The sequence below is a fragment of the Talpa occidentalis genome, unplaced genomic scaffold, assembly GCF_014898055.3.
Source record: "Talpa occidentalis isolate TD23 unplaced genomic scaffold, MPIMG_talOcc4v2.1 talOcc4.17, whole genome shotgun sequence".
NCBI classification, from domain to species: domain Eukaryota; kingdom Metazoa; phylum Chordata; class Mammalia; order Eulipotyphla; family Talpidae; genus Talpa; species Talpa occidentalis.
In genome coordinates this window covers 22535153-22543000 of record NW_023601754.1, presented here as the reverse complement: position 1 = coordinate 22543000, position 7848 = coordinate 22535153, and the positions used below count along the sequence as shown (strand labels likewise).

The 7848-nt window shown below is 47.6% G+C and overlaps 1 long non-coding RNA gene across 2 annotated transcripts; it reads right to left on the bottom strand.

Annotated features, from left to right (window-relative positions):
- Positions 1-1432: 1432 nt before the first annotated feature.
- On the bottom strand, positions 1433-7446 carry LOC129146133 (uncharacterized). Of its 2 annotated transcripts, none has more exons than XR_008552640.1 (3): positions 7210-7446; positions 2689-2801; positions 1433-2483 (listed from the first exon to the last, which is right to left on the bottom strand). It is a non-coding gene; the product is annotated as an uncharacterized LOC129146133 (long non-coding RNA). The 2 variants fall into 2 exon arrangements; XR_008552641.1 differs by having other exon boundaries at positions 7252-7446.
- Positions 7447-7848: the final 402 nt, after the last annotated feature.

Below are 7848 nucleotides of genomic sequence, written 5' to 3'. Positions count from 1 at the left end.
AAGTAGAAAAAGATGTTGAAAAGTATTTTTAAATAACATTTTGTGGAGAAGATGAGTTTGAGTGTTAAGAGACATGGAAGCAGCAACGAGGCCAGGAGTAGTAGACCTGCTCATGAAACTCTCCTCTTTTGCTGAGGCAAACACAAAAGGTATTTTAAAGTGCAAAGTGTTATTTTTATAGTCCCTGGGCTTTAAATATGTGCGTGTGTGTATGCTGAGAAGGCCCTAACCGGCTAGCTCTGCTGATATGCCGCGAATTAACATTCTGGGTGGCAGCGAAATGATTTGATTTTACCAAATATGAGAAGCTATTAATAAAAGCAGGATTGAAATAAATCACCGTCATGTGAAGTTGGCTGCAGGACTTTGAAGGGAAAGCGAGATTCGTGGGGCTGTGCAGTATGAAGAAGTAAAATAGTTCCCTTCTGAGCATCCTGGGGCCACATTAGTGTAACAGGGTGGTCCCCAGGAAAGGGGGAGGTTCCAGGTTCCCTGCCCCACTGAAAAGGAGGGTGGAGCTGAGCAGAGAGAAAAGAAGCTGAAGAGGAGACTGAGGAAGGAAGGAAGCAGGATGGAGCCAGGAGACCTGGAGGAGGCGCATGGGGCCTAGAGACACGTAAAGAAACTGTGTTTGTCCTTTTGGTCGTGGACTGGGTGACACAGATGTGAGTGAGACCCGTGGGGAGGTGACCATGGCAGCTTTTATCCTGCTTTTGATTTTGCTCTTTTCCTTCTGGGCTTGTCTGGTTGTTTCTGACCCTTTTCAGTGGGTCCCCACTGGAAGATGCTTTCGACTGTGGCCCCCCGAGCTCCAGTCCCTCATTGACAGGATGGCACCATCTTGGATGAGTGAGCTTTTGTTTGAGAATTGTGGACATTATGGACACTACCTAGGGTGAGATTGTCAGCTACTTGTTGCCTTAGAAACTCTTTGAATAAACCCCATTGCTGTTCCCTGAACCTGAGTGGTCTTGCAATGTGTGGGGGTGATAATCTACAGTGACCTGCCCTCTGACAGACCCTGTCCTTCGACCTGCTATAGACCCCCAATAGCTCTGTTGCAAAGCTACCTGGTATTAAAACAAAGAAAACATTTTTACCTTTAACCAAAACCACATGCTGTCACAGGCCCACTGTGCCCACCACAGAGATGGCTCCCAGGTGGGCCTCACTTCCTACTTCCTGTCTGCACCCTGGACTCCCCTGTGTGGAGCCAGGCTCATCAGGACAAAGCTGAGGAGTAGGAGTTCAGAACCTGTGTTTTTATGCTGAAGTGACACACAGATCTGTATTGCTGACCCTGACAATTCTAATCTTTTTGGAAGGTGAGTTTATATAAAAACCCATAAAGCTGTCATTCAAAATGACCCCCAATCATCGGTCATGTTAACCGTGTGCTTTCATGGTTCTTGCAATCACTTTTTTCCAGCAAGAGGATGATGGAGTTAGTGTTCCTCTGGCTTTCAGGCAGCTGAGAACTTCTGAGGTAGGCAGATTTAGATTTGATGTAACAACAACAAATGTGGAGGAGAAAACACTCTTTAATCAAAAGTGAGAATTATTCAGAGAATTATATATCTGCTACATTTGTTGTGATAATTCCTTAGTATTTCTCTGGACAAAGATCCAGGTCTATATCTTTTGGTGACACAGGCAGGACAGAGGTGCCAAGTGAGACACTGAGAAGGACAGACACAGCCAGCTTCCTGGGCGTGTGCATCTGTCTGAGTTCCAAGCCTTGGAAAGATACTTCATGAGACACGCAGAGCTAGAGTGGGTTCATGCCATCAAGTATGTGTGTGTGTGTGTGCACATGTATGAGTGTGTATTTGGATGCTCTACGCTGGCAAGGCTAGAAAAACCTGGTGAAAGGCAGGTTGAAGGAAGCATGCAAATGCCCCGTTCTCCAGTAATACTGAGCCACTTGCTGCTCCCAGGCAGGCTCCTGGTGCCATGCTGTTTCACACTCGTTTTTTGCGATCAGGGCTCCATGAGCTGGAATGTCCTCTCCTATGCATCATTCAAGGCTCAGCACAAGTGTCTCTTTCAAAGCCTCCCTTGACTAAGCAGACTTAACCATTTCCTCCTCGGTGAGGATCAAGCTCCATGATCAGCATTTATTTACATGTCCCCACATCTTGTCACTGGCTCAGTGAGGGCAGGGGTGACCCTGGGGTTCCTCCTTAGGTCACAGATCTGCACTGTGCAGAGTGTGGGGGTGCTCAGCTAGAGCACAGTGTGGCTGCTGACCCCACACCCATCGGTGGGGCACCCCTTGTGTGCACTGAGGCCCATCACACTGTAGCAGACGCAGCCAAGCATCTTCTGAGGACCTCGGAGGGCTTCACAGCAAGATCTCAAATCAAAGGAGAGAATCAGTTTGTTTCAATTTTGTTTGAAGAATATTTTGATATACTTGAAGGATTTTTTTTAAATGAGGAGATTCCTTTGCAGGAATAATTGATTTTCTTGATTCTGTTTGCCTGTAAGATAGAAAATTTTAATTTTGCAGCTCATCTCAGTTTTGCCATTTATCTATTTACACTTTGGCTATGAACTTCAAAACTTCCAAAATGACCTCACACACCAGAACATGACGACAAAATCTTAGTCTTGATACAGGATTGAGAAATTTTGGCAATAAAACATCCCTTTGTGTAGCTGCCTCCTCTCCCCTTCTCCACTTACTTTTTCCCATAAGTGGCCCAGAGACTGGCCGGTGGGATTTAAAGCAAGCTTGCCGGCTCCTTTTGTGAACTCCTATCTCCACATGCAGTGAGAAAGACAGAACACGGTCGGCCCTGACAAAAAGGGGAGAAGTCAGTCAATATTTATTGAGTATTTACTACACAGTGACACAAAGGAGACACAAAGAGAAAACCACACGCTGTCCTCCAGCAACCTGACTCCAGACTTTGTGGCTTGAATGCGCTGACATGGGAATGATCACAGACAATAGCTGGCAGCTCATACCTTCAACAAGTGTCCCCTAAACTTCTTCTAAAGGGTTGTGGAGCCTCAGGAAATGCAGGTATACAGATCCCATCCCTGACCTCAAGGGGTTCCTGGTCTAAGATCTCTCTATACACAATGTACCCCAAAACCTTGTGATAAACTGTAGCAGGGCAGACTAGTGTTGCCCAGGGAAGCAAACAACGAGCCCACTGGAGGTGAGGGCAGCCTTTCTGAGAGGCAAGTTCCCTGGGGAGGGTCTGGGGAAGTGAACTTCAATTGGAGTATTTTCATGGGACATTCTAATTAAGGCCTTATATCAAAACAGCATTAATGATGAGCTTGAAGGAAGGAGAGTTTCAAGCTTTGCCATGTTTATATTCAAGTCTAAGATGTATTTTTAGCCAACAAGACTCTGAAGGACACAGGTGCACACAAAGGCCTTTCTTTGCTGCTTTCTTTCCCATCTATTTATTCACTCAATAAGCTTTATCAGAGTCCTCAGCACCAGGCAGTGTGCAAAATAAATTCTCTGCCTTCAAGGAGCTTTTATTCTGGTGGTGAAAAAAATAAATAGATTATATTGGATTTTGACAAGGGCTATGAAGGATGATGAGATGAAGTGATTTGGAGGAAAGTTCCTTACCTTTTCTGGTCAAGGAAGTCTCCCTACAGAGTAGAAGATTAGAAGTGAGCCATTTGGAGATATAGTGAGTGGAGAAGACAATCTTTTAGGCTTATGAGCTAGGAAAGCTCCTTTAAACAAATATATCTTCAGGCCTTGATGTGCTCACAGCCCTCTTGTAAAAAGACCAGTAAAGACAGGCTAGGTTGGGCCTCCCTGGTGGTACAGGGGTTAAGTCTCAGCACTAAGAAGCTATCAGCAGCCACTGCAGCATGAGTTCGATCCCCAGCCATGGGGCAACCCACATGGCGCTGCATGCCTCTCCTGTCTCGCCCACTGCTCCCCTCAGCAGTGTATTTCAGTAGATCCACCTGTTCTGTTCCCCACTCTGTCTCTGGTAAATCCTCTCACCACCCCACATCTCTGGCCTACACCCCAGCTCTTGAATGCATAAATAAATTAAAAAATAAATCTTAAAAAAAAAAAAGACAGGCTAGGCTACAATAATAAGGTGCTCCAAACAGCAGTGATTGAGAGCAACACAGGTCTCCAGGACACTCATGGTACATGTCCACGGAAGATTGTGGGGTGGGGAAGTCTCCCTGTCTCCTCACCCAGGTCCCAGGCTGATGGAGCCGCTGTCATCTCAGTGCTGGTCTTACAGCAGAGAGAAAGTGAGAGGAGAGGACGTGACCGGTAGCACACTGGCCTCCCCCTGGAGGAGCCATATTTATATTATTGACCAAAGGGGGTCACATGTGCACACCTAGCCCCAAGAGCTCCTTTGGACCCAGAGAAAGAGAACTGTTTCGTGATCAGCATTAATGACTCCTTTCTATGTGGGTGATAATGTTGGCATGATTGGTCCAGCTTGCGTCACATGCCAACCCCCAAATCAATCATTTGCTTAATGTTCTTTCCTCATTAGCCAAACCCGATCACATGCCCAACTTTGGAGTAATAGAAGCAGCTAAGTGTTGGTAAAGGGACACCCAAATGAAAAGCAGGGTGCTGGTACATGAAATCAAGAATTTTTAAGGGGTGGAAGAATGTCATTAAGGTCCAAGAAATTTGATCAGAGCCTATTTGAGCTCTATGAATCAAGAAGGAAGGCTGATAACATCCCTGTATGCCCATGATGCTTTAACAAAGTACCAGACTGCAAGCCTGGAGCAATAGGAATGTCATCTTCACAGTTCTGGAGACGGGGAGGCCAAGGTCCTGGCTCAGAGATGGCTGCCTTCCCTCCCTCTGCTTACCAGGCCTGTGCTGGACATAGCTGGTGGAGAGAGAAAGAACACTTCAATTCCTCTTCCTATAAGAACTCATCCCATCACAATAGCACCACCCTTGGCAACCTCATCTAAACTAATTGCTACCCAAAAACCCCCCTCCAAATACCATCACATTGGGGGTTAGGGCTTCAATACAGGAATTTCCAAGGACCATATTCAGTCCATAATAGTACTTCCAATCACATGGACTTTTAAAGCCAAATTTATTTCTTAGCACTCTAATTCCCCCTGAATGAGGGCTACTGCAGATGGAAAAATCCCTGATGATCCTCTGAGTCATACAAATGTACCTTAATTTCCGTTACCTTACAACCCTAGGAGTCACAGGGGAAGAAGATCCTGGAAACTGAAGAAACCACATAGTGTATGAAATACAAGAGGGAGGGAGTCGATGTATTTTGAGGGATAGCTTGGCCTGAGCTGAAAGTGTTTGGCATAAAAGAGGAAAAAGACAAAGTTGGCATTACAGACTTCCCAGGGACTGCCCTCCCTCAGCAGCCACACCCCAAAGAGAGACGTTTCATCTCCCTGGATCTCAGTTCCCAGAAGCGCAGGCTTCAAGATACTCAGATTCCCCCTGAGAAAAGCCTCTGGGCTCCCATGTGCCTGGGCTGAGGCTGCAAGGAGCTCTCAGGAGGTTCTGGTTTTTAATGACACTGGGAAAATGCCAGACGGAGGGAGATGAGAGATTTGAAGCATTTTTGATGAAAGGGCTCAAGTGCGTTGAACATGAAAAGAGGTGGATGACACATGCAGAAAGCAAAGGTAATGGGGCCGTGCAGGTGGGGGAGAGAGCAAGTATCCAAAAGGAGAGTGTCCCGTCAAGTGCAAAGGGACGTTCCTGGCAGAGACCAGCCCGGTGTGGTTCCCACTGACTGGCTACTCCCTTCTTGGAGAGAGAAGACATCGGTGTGTGTCTGGGTGCTCTAAAGCTGAGGACTCGGAGTGGGCAGATGCAAAGGGGGCAGAATTTAGCTTGATAAGTGCCTGGCCACCATCTCCCTGCATATTCCAGAGAACAAGAGTTAAGGACAGCTGCTGGTTTACCTGCCAGCTGCTGTCCACTCTTGTGTTGTACACAGCACCCCGCTTTTATTTGGGGACTCCCATTTCAACACTTTGCTTTTTCTATTACTCCGAAGTTGGGCACGTGCCCCAGGCGTGGCTGATGAGAGAAGAGCCTCCACCAAATGATTGATGTGGGGGTTGGTATGTGACCCAAACTGAACTACTCATGCCAGCATTATCAAATACAATACTTGTCTGGAATGATGGGGGAACACATCTTCCTTTCCTCTTGGGACCACTAATCTGGAAGGATGTCAGTCTGAAGCTGCCAGCAGGCATCTTTGGCATTACCTGGAGAGAGTCTGAGCATACAGCCAAATGAGGGGAACCCGGGGTTGCGGGAAGGGGCTTGAGCACCTGCATTCACCTGTGCTTTGGGCTCTATGTGTCCTTAGGCATCTCTTTGCTGGGAGCCCATAAATTCCTTTGGATCCCTCTAGACCGCCTGAGCTGGATTTCTGTCACTGAAAGGGTCCCCTAATGTGGCTGCCACCTTCTGGCAGCAAGCTCCCTTTCTGCCCAGGCTTTTCTGAGCCTAGTAATTTGGCTTCTTCCCATGGCTACAATCCAAACCCAGGTTCCTAATGTGTGTTTGAATCCCAACTCTGCTGTTTACTACTTGTGAGAACTTGAGAAAGTTCCTCGAGCTTTCTCTCCTTATTTCCTCATCTGCAAAATGATGAGGGTGATACTATTTATCTCATCAGGTTGCTGGGAAAATTAAATGAGTTAATGGATGTCAATTGCTTGCCATGGTGCCTGCCACATCGGAAACTCTCAATAAGCCTAAGCGAGTGGATTCCTCTCTTCTCCCATATGCTGACCCAGGAAGAGAAGCAAAACAGTTGCCACCGCCAAATGTCTCTCGGTGCTGAGCCTGCTTGTGGAACACTGAGCTGACACAAACTTGGCTTTCCTCCCACACCTCCTGTTACCTTGAAAACGTGCAAAGGGCAAAGTGAGTGTTGCTGTGAGGCCTGGATCCCGAAGCACAGCCCAGCCCAGCCTTCCTGGCAGCAGGAGAGGCGTGGGCTCTGAAGGGGCACGGCCGTGGGCGCAGGCTGTCAGTCACCCGCAGGGTTTTCTGTGACTGAACACTGAACAGCTTCAAGTAGGACACGGCATTGGCCCCTTCACCTTTTCAAATTTCTCTGAGGGGGTGAGAATCATGTTGAAAAGTTTGTTTGTGGACCCACTGCCTGTATAGGCGCCGCTGAGAATTCACATCAGCTAAGGTTTCCTTCTCCTCATCTAAAGTCTGAAACGGACCTTTTAAAGAAAGACAAAAGGTGAGCCCGTAGGGAGAATAACCTAAGAAAGCGAAGTCTCTGGCCCTGTTCTTGCTGGCGCGTTCCTGTGGAGATGGCGCTGCTCGCGGTTGACATGGGGCCAGGGAGCCCTCCAAATGTTGAGGATTCATTTTCAATTCCCCCCGTGTCAGAACACACACAGTCCTTTCTTTGTGGACCCTCCACTCAGCTTGTTACCATAGAAACTACTGCCTATGTCAGAGCACCTCCAAGAGGGTAGGAAGGAGGCAGGCGCTGCTGCCATAGCAACACGCATCTCCACAGCAGCAGCCCACGCTTGGCGCCATCTTGATTCCGAAGAAGGAGGAATGGTTGCACGGGATGTCTGGGTAGTTTCCTCAGCCTGGGAAGTGGGAGCTCAAATAACAGATTCTGATCAGTAGCTCAGGCAGCTCTACCGGGAGTGGAAGAATCAGAAAAGTTTATTTCAAAGCCCTAAGATGACCACGTGGGTGGCTGACTCACTTGACGTCATAGTACTAGTGAGGTCACTGCCACTGTGAAGAGGTTAAAGAATGAATCCTGATGTTTGCACTAGCATCGCACTCACACCAATGCACACGGCATGGTGGCTCAGAGCATAAGCACCTGGTGCTCT